Source organism: Pinus tabuliformis, chromosome 7, assembly GCF_031772625.1.
Source record: "Pinus tabuliformis cultivar Carrire ecotype Pingquan chromosome 7, CPIR1, whole genome shotgun sequence".
NCBI lineage: Eukaryota > Viridiplantae > Streptophyta > Pinopsida > Pinales > Pinaceae > Pinus > Pinus tabuliformis.
The window spans coordinates 873,716,062-873,730,345 of NC_142293.1; positions in this window are offsets into that span (position 1 = coordinate 873,716,062).

Genomic DNA, 14,284 nt, shown 5'->3' on the forward strand with positions numbered 1-14,284 from the left:
ACCAGTTTAAATAACACAAATCAAGATTTCACCTCAATTTTTTTCGGCCGGATTGAGCACTGGAAAGTCCAAAAAGTTGCACTAAAGACAACGCCAATGCAATCTTGGTATCGGAATTACGCTGTGTGAAAACGTCTAAACATGAAATAAATTGTGTTATTTATATTTATGGCTGGATGCGAATAATAATGGTAGTGAATGCGTAAATTAGTTTAGTTATATAAATTAAATTTAAATGGTTGATAGATATTGATAGGTATAAATTCATTTATGAATACACTTTGCTATAATACCATGGTTTATGAATAGCACATGCTCAAAAAACCAAAGCTCACTTCATATGTCATTTTTTTTTTCTAATTAAACAATATAATTAAAGTGTCAAAAAGAGAATAACTACTTTGAAGATAAATCTCAACCTTTAATCTGGCTATACTACTGAATATTCTATAATATTCCGTGGAGATTAAATCCCTACCATCCTTATAATAATGATGGATAATTAAATTAAAACTCTAGAAACTCTATTTTACATAACAAGTAACCACGTATCATATTGATATTGGATTATGAAAAATAAAGCATTAACATTTAACGTAAAAAAAGCCACTAATTTATCACCAAGATTGGGAAGGAAAGCCTATAACTCAATAAGGTGCATTTACATGTCACTAGCAAGAATCTTGAATTATGGTTTTATGAAATTGTTAAAATATTTGGATATTTTCATTGTTTTTTTTGTTTTTGTTATATATATATATATATATGTGGGTTATGATTTGTATTAGAGATTTGTTATAGCTATATTAATTAATATAATAATACAAAATATTATGAGGATAAAGTCCAAAATTATAAAGTGTGTTGCATATTTTAAATATTTTTATTAACATAGACTTTAAAGAAAACATTTAATATCAATGATATTTTGTAAGATATCAAAAGAAATTATATTTAGCAAAAGACAGCTTGTTGTGTGTTTTATTATGGCTAACATACTTAGGTTATGATTCATGATTTTCCATGTTCAAGTCTTCCAACATTTGATGTAATTTTATTTTTTTTTAGCTCATTTGGAATAGATCTCATTGGCATTCGAAATTTAGATGTTGGAAATTATGTATCCCTATTTAATTGCGAACCATATTTTGAAACGAGTAATATTCTACTTCTAAAGCCTGAATTTGTCTTTTTGGTTGGGTCAAAGTTTCCATGATCACTGCATTCTGATTATTGTAGATTTGTTCTTTCCTAAGAACTCTAGTTGTAACAAAGAAGATTGAATTCTTGTTTCCATTGCAGAATTCCTCATGCCTATGGCAAATCCTATTTCTTTCATACATTTATTGAAGGTTGTTTCCATTGTTACCAAAGATGTCCATATTTCCTTGAATCTTGAAAATCCATTCTAGAGGTTCCAAACCAAAATCCAACAAGAAGGTTCAAATAATTATAAGGGTTTCCCACCAAACTTCACCTGGATTGAATCATTTAATTTTTTTCCATCCATCTTGATGCCTTCAGCTTGGAAAAATTGGAGGGATCAGTTCACAAGACCATTTTTATCGATGGGAACCAGTTTGGTGAATTGAGGTTTTAAAATTTTGAAAGGTAGTTTGAGGAATTTCCTAAATTTTTTATGGGTCATAAAACTCTTGCTTATGCCAGACCCATTGGAACTGTTCTACACTCATATATATTTCCAACGACATATAAATTACCTCAAATAAATTCTTATATGCAAAATTTATGCCACTATGATGTTGATCTTCCTGTTTTGACCACCATGATTTGAGAGGATGTTATGTCAACCCCATTACTCATGGAAAAGGGGCTAGCCACATGAACATGATGATGAAGACTATAGGGATCAATGTTGTAACTCTATTTAAGAGTTGAATGAGTCAAACTTAACTAGTAGTAGGCTATCAGGCCATGTTATAATCAGACCACTAGGAGGAAAAGGGGTTTCATTCTATTCAAGTGCATTTTGTTCCATAGATGAGAAGAGTAGCTATGAGTGGATAGAGAGAGAGAAAACAAAGAGGGTTTATGTTCTATAGTAGCCCACAAGCCACATGTCTCACTCCTTTGTACTTGCATCCATTTCCATTCAGAGAAAGAGAAAGCATAACAAGATCACCTTTTGACTAGGTTTTCTCTTGTAATGGTTTCTAAGACCATATCTTGTGTCATTATGGTTTGTGAGAGTTCATATTTTCACTATATTCTATTTTTTTTTTTTAATTTCATATATTACATGCATAAGCAGAAACAATAACTTAATAAATCTAGGAAATTAGGGAAAGGTAACCCTCATAGTATAGGTTTCATATTTTTCTATACATTTTATCAGATATGTTATGACTAATTATCCTGTGGACTATCTGGGATAATTTATGGATCAAAATTTCCACTTCACGTATGGGATTTGAAAATGAAGAAAACTCCAACCAAATTCCTCCAAATAAAATTGACTCAGATTGTTCTTCAACATAAATTCATAGAGACCGCAAGCATACCTACTACCCTTATTGGTTGGCATAGAGATTATACACCCAATTCCTTTCCAAACCCAAACAAAGGGCTTTGAACACAAACCACTATTGTAACCCAAATAAAAACTAGAACAATAGTGCACAAGCACATTAAAATTTCTACCATACATTTCCCATAGAGGTCGTTACTTACTGGGTGATCTATCAAAGTCAAATTCAAAGAAAGAAACTAAAGGGGTGATTGTATTTCCAAATATTATGAAACTCCAAGCTAGAGCTACCACAACTTTGAATGGATCTATAATTCCACCTTCATTAGACCTTGATGTCAAGATCAATGCAAAGTGCCATCTCTTAATCAAGAGAAGAGTTTGTAAAGGTACATGGGATATAATGGCCATAAAATTATCCTTATATATATGTTTCCCCTCCATTACAAAAAATCATAGATTGTATGGGATCAAGGATGACTTTGATCATAAGAACTATGCCATATGGGGAAGAAAGATAATCCCCAATTTATTTTCAGAGTTACTCCACCATTGAATTTTAAAGCATTATTGGTGAGGTTGCCTATCTAATGATTATTCTCCTTTTGAATGTGGAAACTCTTTATATTTTAATAACAATATGCTTCCTTTTGGATTCTTAAAATAAGTCTAGCTAGTTTTCCATTAGTCAAAGGTATTCATAATATTCACAAGTTTGATGACTATAAAAGAACCATTGATGAAATTTATGTTCTTGATGTGACTTGGGTCTAGGCATTTTATCCCTTGAAATAATGCTAAGGCCTTAGCCTATTATTTGATTACGCTTCAAAATCCCATTTGATGTTTAATTATGGATTTCCATCTGGATCAAAGATGACTCTCCTTGCAAATGCCAGCCTTGGGTTTCCTTTTAACACCCCATTAAAAAAGAATATTATTTTTATATTGTTGTTGCCATTGTCTAAAATCTTCCTCCCTCATTCAAAGCTACTGTTTTGGTCTTTGGGATGGATGTTATAATGCTAATATTGGTTGAATGGTTCCCCCCATAAGGAGATTGGATATACAATAATTCTCTTCTTGATCTAGAAGTAGGGGATTGTGGCCTTTAACTCCCCTCACTTTGAAGGTTTTTTTAATCCATGCACTTTCATAACACTGGTCCTTTCGTTATCAAGTTCTTGTTGAAAAATAACTCCAGTGCAAGACATCCAAACTTTCCAACAAACAAACTTTGGCATCACTTTCCAAGCTTTGTTAAGAATCAACTTGTTTAGGAGTGACCCATTATATTTTTCTATATCTATAAAATTATCCTTCCATGATTTAAGGAAGACCATTCTATGTCTAACTTCCATGGACATGACCTGCCAAACATGTTTTGTGATTAGAAAATCAAAGAAAAGGTCATTGGTACTTTGCCTTGAATTTGTGAAGGGTACCACTTGAATGCCTCTAGATCCCCCACTTCTAAAGGTTCTTAGTAGTTTCATGATTTAACATGGACCATAACCCAAAAAATGATCTTAATTTTAGGCAAGATATCCCCATTCCCAGTGTGCTTCTAAAATCCAAAATGTGTAGGGAGAGGATTATCCAGGATTTGAGCTTAGTATCCCATTCTTATTGTATATTCATGTCCATATGATCCTTAGCCTCTTTGATATATATTGGATTTGTCCAATAACCCATAGAATGTGAGAGAAGTTAAAAATATTAGAACTAGAGGAATAAGGTGAGTTGGTGTAACACACCCTATTACCACCCTGACCCAAAGGAGGTGGATAATGTGAAGATACGAGTTGCAATGTTCTGTTATGGAAATGGAATTTAAGAATTTCAACCTTTTCCAAACTCCTCAAAACCAAAAACAAATTACACCATCGTGTTCGTCTTGTCGAGATGATTTGAATGATATAAAATTTTACCTCAGTTGGGTTCCAGAATCAAAAGTTATGGCTTCCCACAGTTTTAATTAATAAACCTTGAAGCTTCATCTTCACCTTCCGTGTGGCACCCACATGTCCCCCACACGGTGCCTATGTGGCATTCTTCCCCACTGCCATGTCATTGCAGTAGCATTAAATTAAAACCTTGTGGCATGCCACATGACCCCTTACTCACATGGCTTGTACCATGGCTCAACATGTGTGTGTACATAATGACATCGTGGCATGCCACTTTTCCCCCAACCTACAAGTCATGCACATGAGGTGTGCCAATGTAGACTGGAATCCTACGTTGGAAAATCCACAAGCTGAAATTATATATATGAGTACACACTCCTCCTCCTGCCATGTCATGGAACTAATCATATGAGTACACACTCTAGTATAATATAATTTGATGTATTAATTATTTGAGGGGCCCTACACCCTGCTCGACCTGATGACAATAATAGACCCCACAGATTAACGGATAATATGAAATGCAAACCCCCCCTGCCACGTCATAGGGGGGATGTCTGTGTTCATAGTTCTAGAGCATGGTTCTGTTGTTTTCATCTGATGACTCTTCATTTCATGATGTCACCCCAATAGATATTTCAGTGAAGATTTAGTGTAGCCCCCCCACTCCTACCCACTAACATCAAGGGGGGATCCACATTTTATACAGGTCATCTGATTATTGGCCCATCATAGTTGTTGATCACACCAACACCCACTTATGAGGTATCGATGACTCCAACCTTGTTCTGACTTGCTTCCAGACCCTGACAAGGCCAACTGGTTCAATCTCTTGACCTGGAGATTCGCCCAAATATATTGCAGGGAGTGACTTGCCTCTGGCCCCAACTACCGTCCTCTGATTTCACTGGTTCCGACCCCCAACCTTCGACCTGGACTGGGCCTAACCTATGGTCGGCCCATTGGTTCTCATCGGTTCTCAACCTTTGGGTTAGCTCCACTATCTTCTTTTCCCTCTTCAGGCCGACTCGTTGACCCCTAGCCTAGTGAATCCCACCACGAGTTTCAACCTACTTGCAAGCTTTTACACAATTACAAATTTTGCGAATTCTTTTAACTTTTGCCTAGGCTCGAACCTTGCATTTTTCTTTCTCTTGCTAAGTTTTGAAGCTTGTAACTTCATAAAATCTTCCTCACCCCCATGGTCATGGAAGCCATGGTGTTATGCACCCACGATATCAGTGAGATTTGTTGAAGCACATAAGTAATTTACCACCATAGTTTGTCAAGACGCCATTAAATATTGGGCCATTAACACACCTAGTAAATACAAAGGCATCCATTTGAATGAACTTCACAAAACCACAAGGAACTTGACCAATTTCCCAAGAACATATGTTTAGATTCAATCATTTTAATTTATATCAGCTGACATACCCAAACAACATACAAAAATAACATATGTACATGCCAACATCCATGTTTGGTCAATTTCATAAACAAACACAAAGATTCATTTTAACAATGAGGATTCTATCTATCCTTCATGTTAAAGTAAATAAATTAATTTTAGGCCCAGAATGACACAAAGCATATATAATTGTTATATTCAAGTAAACAAACCAACTTCAAGAACAACAATAAGCACATGAATAACCATTTCCCATCATTGGCACAACCATGGTCAATCAAAATATTAAACCAACATAAACCTTCAGTGGTATTAATGAAGTATTGGACAAGTTATCCAATAGTATTTACTTAGGGGATTCAAGTCCAAATCTAGAGTCATGAATGGAATACTAAATCAACCCATTCCTAATACATTATGCAAAAAACTAACATTCCTACTTTTACATGAAATAAATATTCCATGGAACTAAAATAACATATACACAACTCAACAAACATCTATTTAGCAATCTTTGGCACATAGGGCATAAAACCCACCTATGATGGCACATAGATAGTTCAGTAATTATTCATATAAGATATTCATGCACTCAAAATTACATGAGTACTTATCTGGTAATGTAAAATTCCGACAAGTAAGATTGGGACTCTAGCTCTCCACCCAACCTAAGTGGAAAAGTTGCAACTAAGCCTTTATTATAGTTTTCACCCCCGATCTAGATTCTAAAGCTTGAGGAGGAGTGCTTAACAATGTAAAATCAATACTTCCAGTTTAAAATGGCCTCCAAAGGTAACCCACCTTTACCCACCAACTAGTCAGATAACAAAATGAAAATCGACTCACTTCCCTTAACTATTCTCAACAATTTTCCCATTGTCATGTCACAAGGCTTGATCTCAGTCAACTTCATCACATGGGTCTTTCGTAAATGTAGAGAATGGCATATCTATTCCAAAATCACAGTTTCATTAATATATGGGAAGGTTCCTCATTTGGAAAGCTACTAATGAATCAATAGGTTCTTCAGACCGCAAGCTTCCTAGTGGCATTCCTCAACCTTAAGCAAACCACTACTCAATCTTAGTAATTTTAAATCAATCAACACTATCACAAGGGTCCCTTATATCACAAATAATCACATCTCCAATTCAGGAGAGTAATATTATGATATCATGGGAAGGTTCTTCAGTTGGTAAGCTACTGATATATTAGTAGGTTCTTCAGACCACAAGCTTTCTAATGGCTTCTTTAGTACTAAGGCAAGCCACTCTTTGTGGTTTCATCAGCCCTTAAGCAAGCCATTTCTCAATTTCAAGAGGAGGAGATCTCAATATGGGAATGTTCATTAGCTAGATAAACTAACATGGGAGCACACATATCACCTTTGTTAGGTATATCTTTAGAGAGTGCAAGCACCATTCTTCCTAGAATAGGGACACACCTAGTGTTTCCTTAGCCACCCCAAGCACTTGAGCATCTATGTCTCCTACCTAGTAGCTTCACCAATTAACAAACTTCCAAGTGGGTTCATTAGTGCTAAGGAAAGCCACACATGGTGGTTTCTTCAACCTTAGACAAGCCACTGCTCTCCATCCTCAACCAACAATCCCTCTATTAAATTGTAGCGAGAAAATGATTCATTTGACTTATGCCTTAGTCAAATGGAGAAATTTGAATTTCCATATCAACAGGATGACTCGACTTGTAGTTACTGGGAGTGGCATGGCCAAGTCACTTAGTTAAGTTAGTCAATTCAAGTTTGTGGGCAAGAAGTAGAGTTGTGCATTAATTGATTGCTAAGATCTAGCAATCTAGTAGAGTTATAGTTAGTGAAACTCGGTTATCTGAGCTCTAGTCATGAATAGAGTCAGTATGAGTTCAGTTGAGTAGTTGTAACTATTGTTAACTCACTGATGTCTCAGTTAACTAGTCAATTTACTAAAAATCACCTTATTCATGCATGCAATTCAAATTGCCTAGTTGAGTGAAGGGAAAGGCATAATTGTATTTATTGTTGTATAATGATAAGCGTATAGAGTTTTCATGTTGCAAGTGAGCCAATTTCTTCAGGAATTGCACAAGGAAATAGGAGCTTCCTATTATTTAGGAGCAGGAATTGTGCAAGGAAATAGGAGGAAGCGGGCCTATTTTGGATAAGTGTTGGTCAGAGCAGGCATAGTAGGAGATCAATATTTCAATGAAGATTGAGCATCAAGGATTGAAGCAATCATTGTAATTGATCATTGTCTCATCTGATATAATACAAACAGAGGAGTGGCTTTTCCCAATTGGGTTCCCCAGTAAAAAGATTGTGTTCATTGTGATTGAATGATTGCATGTGTTTCTATTGTATGTTTTCCTTTCCAAAAATAGAGTAGAAGAAATTTGTGTATATTGATGTCAGTCTGATTTCATTAGCATCTGCAAATTTCGAGTTATTTCTACATGGTACTAGAGCTATTGAAAACTACATAGAAACCAAATTCTTGATCATCTCTCAAATAAATTTCAATTAGTAGATTTGTGGTGCAAGTATTGTTTTTCTTCAGTGTAGGAACAATTTCTTTCTATGGATTGAGGATTGAGTATGAATTGGAAGATTTTAATTTCATAGCTTGGAAAGACATAATAGAAGTTGTGCTGGATGAAAATTGAGTATTAGAGTACACACAAACTAGGATTCCAAAACCAGCAACATCATATGCACAACAACTAGCTCAGTGGAAGAAAGACACAACAAAAGCCAGGAGGATTATCCTGGAGGGAGTCAGAGACCATGTAGTTTCAAGTTTTCCTAGAAAGCATACAACTTATGCAATGTGGAAAATCCTCATAGAATTATTCGAAAGAAAAAATGATTTCAAGAAAATGGCATTGAAAGATAAGATCAAGAACATTTGAATGCAGAAAAATGAAACCATTGTTCAGTACCTATCCAGATTCACTCAGGTCAGAGATGAACTTGGAGGAGTAGGAGAGATTGTGCCACCATCTGAGCTTGTGAGCTTATCACTCCTTGGTCTTCCAAAGTCTTGGCACAACTATCAAGATTCAATTAATGGAAGAGACAAGCTCCCAAATTAGGAGAGACTTTGGTCTGACTTGGTGCAGGAGGAGATTAGAAGAAACACTAGAGATGGAGTCTCATCTAGATCTGATGAGGAAGAATATTGTGCTCTAGTTGGAAAATGAAAGAATGCCAAAGGCAAGAAGGCCCAAGGTGAGGAAAAATCCAACCAGAACCATGGCAAGAAGAAAGACCTCAATAAAATTAAATTATTTCACTGCCATGAGTATGGACACTATGCAATCAAGTGTCCACACAAGAAATCTAGTAAGGATCCTGCAACAAGAGAAGGAGGAGATGCTCTCACATCACAATTCAAGTTGGATTTCCCCCTCATTGTTTGCATGGAAAGCGCATTAAGAGGGAGTGAGTGGTGCCTAAACTCTAGTGATTCATATCATATGACAGGAAATAAGGAGTTCTTCAGCAGCCTAGAGGAGAAGGGCCTACAATTACCCATAGAGCTTGGAGATGATCAGAGATATAGTACCAAAGGGATTGGCATGGTCACCTTTAAGAGGGATTTAGGCTCCCATCTTCACCTAAAAAATGTAATGAATGTGCCTGGTCTAAAGAAAAATCTAGTCTCTACATCTATACTTGAAGACAAATGATATGTTGTGATGTTTAGTAGAGGGAAGGCATATATGAAGCACGTTGCTACTGGAAAAGTAAAAAAAATTGATGGTAGAGTTAAAAATATCTACAAGCTAAAGGTAGATTTCACCATGCATGGAGTTGTACCTCTAGGAGTGAGGTTGGGTGATGTAGAGCCTTAGTCCCAGAGTTGCAAAGATTTGGGAAGGATCCATAGGAGAGCAACAATAGTTGCAGTATACTCTTCTCATGGTTCATTACCCTTTCTACAGGGGCCCATAATATTCAGTAGTAGAAGGATCAATGTTAGTTCATGTAGTTATATCTTGAGTGAAAGTTGCAGAGGTAGTAGCAGCCAGAGACTTGGGAGACAATTGCACCACAAAGACACAGTTGATTCAGTATTTTGGATGCTTCTCAGTTGTAACTATTGCAATAGAAGCACGAATAGTGAGAGGGAGTGTTAGTTGTGCTATAGTACATTCCAACAGAGGAACATGATGCAAACATATTGAGAAAGGATTTGTCAAGAGGCAAGTTTGAGTTCCACAAGAGCAGTATTAGGGTTATGCAAAACCCTTTTCTTGCTAAGAGGGAAAGTTAAATTGTAGCAAAAAAAGGCTTCATTTGACTTGTACCTTAGTCAAATGGAGAAATTTGAAATTCCACATCAGCAGGATGACTTGAGTTGCTATTAGCAGGAGTGACATGGCCAAGTCACTTAGTTAAGTCAATTAATTCAAGTTTGTGGGCAATAAGTAGAGTTTTACGTGAGTTGATTGCTAATATTTAGAAATCTAGTGGAGCTATAGTTAGTGAAACTTAGTTATTTGAGCTCTAGTCATGAATAGAGTCCATATGAGTTCAGTTGAGTAGTTGTAACTTTTGTTAACTCACTGATCTCTTAGTTAACTAGTCAATTTACTAAAAATAGCCCTAGTCATGCATGCGATTTGAACTGCCTAGTTGAATGGAGGGAAAAGGCATAATTGTATTTATCGTTGTATATTGTTGAGTGTACAGAGTTTGCATGTAGCATGTGACATAATTTCCTTGGGAATTGAGCAAGGAAATATGAGCCTCTATTATTTAGGAGTAGGAATTGCACAAGGAAATAAGAGGAAGTTGGAGGCCTATTTTGGCTAAATTTTGGTCAGAGCAGGCAGAGTAGGAGATCAATGTTTGTAGAAATTTTGAATAATTTAACACATATTCAACAGAGATTATCCTAATCATGTACTATTGCGGAATACATACACAATACATAAGCTCCTCTACATTGATCATCAATATAGCAGCATCAATAACAATAAAACATCAAGAGCATTCACACATTAACACAGTATGTAACCCGGGGAAAGCATCTCGCTAAAAACCCCACACTATCTGTATATTAATGATTGAGACCATGTAACATTACAAAGTACAATGCTTATCACAAGCAATCCAGTACCAGCTCCACCTGTTACACACAATATAGCTAAGATCTGATCTCCAAATCTATTCCACTGCTTGCCTGCCTCCACTGCTCAATACCTACTCAAGAATGAATGAGAATGGTCTACCAAACTCGTATTTCACCTCCAAAGAATCAGTCACAATGTGTAAGACGTGAGAAGAAGCTACAAACTGGGCAAATACATGAGCAAACTCATTGGCATACTCAATCCCTTGATTGTGCAAGATCTGATGCACAACTATAGTCACAACTGATAGCAATCTGATTCTCTAACACCTGTCCCTGCTGAACTGAACATGCACTGACATGAAAATGAGTTAACTGATGTATTCTATAGTTGTATTATGAGTTAATAATTAGTTTAACAACTCATCATTAGTCTATTTGCAGTTAGACTAACTACAACTAGTTTAACCAAGTCAAACTGAACACAACTCCATCAACTCCACAATCAACTCCACCAAACTAAACTGATTGAGTTCTAACTGAATTCATGCATGCAACAACTCAACTGACTCATAAGAAAAGCGTACTTCCTTCTGACAGCTGCATGGGCCACATCTGTAGCTCAAACTGAAGTGCTCCAAGAGAATAAGATCAAGTTTATAGTCCAAATATTATTATGAGACAATAATATTTGACTTTTCTATTTTTGACAACCAGTCTAAAAATAGACTTTGATCACCCACACTGTGGTCACCCACACTTTGGTCGCCCACATTGTGATCATCCACACTGTGATCAAAAATAGAACTTGCGCCATAATTTTCCTGCAGGCCCACTTAGTGAAGGCGACTCTTTTCACTAAGCTCCATCATCTTGTTGCAATCTCAACAATATTGCAGTGCAGATTAAGCTTCAAGGATTGAAGTAGTCATTATAATTGATCATTGTCTCATCTGATATAATACAAACAAAGGAGGGGTTTTTCCTAGTTGGGTATCCCAGTAAAATATTGTGTTCATTGTGATTAAAATATTGCATGTGTTTCTATTATAAGTTTTCCTTTCCACATATTGAGTAGAAGAAAATTGTGCCTATTGATCTCAAACTGATTTCATTTGCAACTACAAATTTCGAGTTATTTATACATGGTATAAGAGTTATTTAAAACTACATAGAAACTATATTTTTGATCATCTCTCAAATAAATTTTGAAGAACAGATTTGTGGTGCAGGTATTTTTTTCTTCAATGCGGGAACAATGTCTTTCTATGGATTGAGGCTTAAGTATGCATTGGAGGGCACTTTGAATTTCATATTTTGGAAAGATAGAATGGAAGTTATGTTGGATGACATTGGAGTAGTGGAGTACACACAAACTGATATTCCAAAACCAGGAACATTAGATTTACAACAACTGGCGTAGTGGAAGAAAGACACAACAAAATCCCGGAGGATTATCCTAGAGGGAGTTAGAGACCATGTGGTTTCGAGTTTGCATGGCAATCAGACTATTTATGCAATGTGGAAAACCCTCATAGAGTTATTTGAAAGCAACAGTGATGCCAGGAAATTGGCATTGAAATATAACCTCAAGAGAATTCAAATGCATAAAAATTAAACCATTGTTTATTACCTATCTAGATTCACTCAACTCAGAGATGAAATTGGAGGAATAGGAGAGATTGTGCCACCATCTGAGTTTCTAATCTTAACAATATTTGGTCTTCTGAAATCCTGGCACAACTATCAGGATTCAATTAATGGAAGATACAAGCTCCAAAATTGGAAGAGACTTTGGTATGACTTGGTGTAGGAGGAGATTAGAAGAAACATTAGAGATGGAGCCTCATCCAGATATGATGAGGAAGAAGATTGTGCTCTAGTTGGCTAATGATAGAATGCCAAGGGAAAGAAGGCCCAAGGTGAGGCAGAATCCATCCAGAACCATGGCAAGAAGAAAGACCTTAGTAAAATTAAAAGCTTTCACTACCATGAGTATGGAAATTATGCAACCAAGTGTGCACACAATAAATCCAATAAGGAGCCTGCAACAGGAGCAGGAAGAGATTCTCTCACATCACATTTGAGTTGGATTTCACCCTCATTTCTTGCATGGAAAGCACAATAAGAGGGAGTGAGTGGTACCTAGACTCTGGTGCTTCATATCATATGACAGGAAATAAGGAGTTCTTCAACAACCTAGAGGAGAAGGACCTACAATTACCCATAGAGCTTGGAGATGATGGGAGATATAGTACCAAATGGATTGACACTGTCACCTTTAAGAGGGAGTTAGGCTCCCATATTCACCTAAAGAATGTAATGTATATGTCTGGTCTGAAGAAAAATCTAGTTTCTGTAGTTGTACTTGAAGACAAAGGATATGATGTGATGTTCAGTAGAGGGAAGACATATATGAAGCATGTTGCTACTGGAATATTAAAAAAAATTGGTGTTAGAGTTAAAAATATCTACAAGATAGAGGTAGATTTCACCATGCATGTAGTCATACCTCTGGGAGTGAGGTGGGGCGATGTAGAGCCTTAGTCCCAGAGTTGCAAATATTTGGGCAGGGTCCATAGCCGAGCAACAACAGTTGCAGTATACTCTTATCATGGATCATTACCCTTGATATATGGGCCCACAATATTCAATAGATGAAGGATCAATGTCATTTTATGCAATCATATCTTGAGTGACAATTGCATAGGTAGCAGCAGTCAAAGACTCGGGAGACATTTGCAGCACAAAGACGCAGTTGATTCAGTATTTTTTATGCTTCTTAGTTGCAGTAGCAACAACAATAGTGAGAGGGAGAATTAGCTATGTTACACTATGTTATCACTTAAGAAGCAATTTCTAAATTGTTCACATCAGTTTGATTGTAAAGGTTAGGTGTTATTCCGGGTTTAGTTTTTCGATGTTTGCTTTAGTGTCTAAGTCTTAGGAGTCTTGTTCCCTTTGTTAAATATGGTCAACAATCTTGTTTTACCCACCATTGGTCCCACATTTATTCAAAGTGTCATGTGTTAAGGTTGTTTCAAAAATTACATGTGGTTCGAAATCAACTAGGAGTTTTCGTAGCGCAAACTCACAAAAATACACTATGTGCGCTACGAAAACACCTAGACAGTTTCATAACTAGGAGATTTCGTAGCGCAAAACATAGAATTTACACTGGTTGTGCTATGAAATCAAGGATTTGTGCCAGATCTTGTCTAACTGTCTTTTCCATCAAAATTCGTTAATTTTTCATCACCAATTGTCAGTCCATACACCTTGCCTATCACATTCAACTGCTCATTCTTATCATTAGGTTCGTTAGGTGTCTTGGTGCGCTCAAGTTTCAAATTTCAAAAAAAAAAGGTGCCAAGTGTTTTCAATTATGATTTAGGTTTGGATT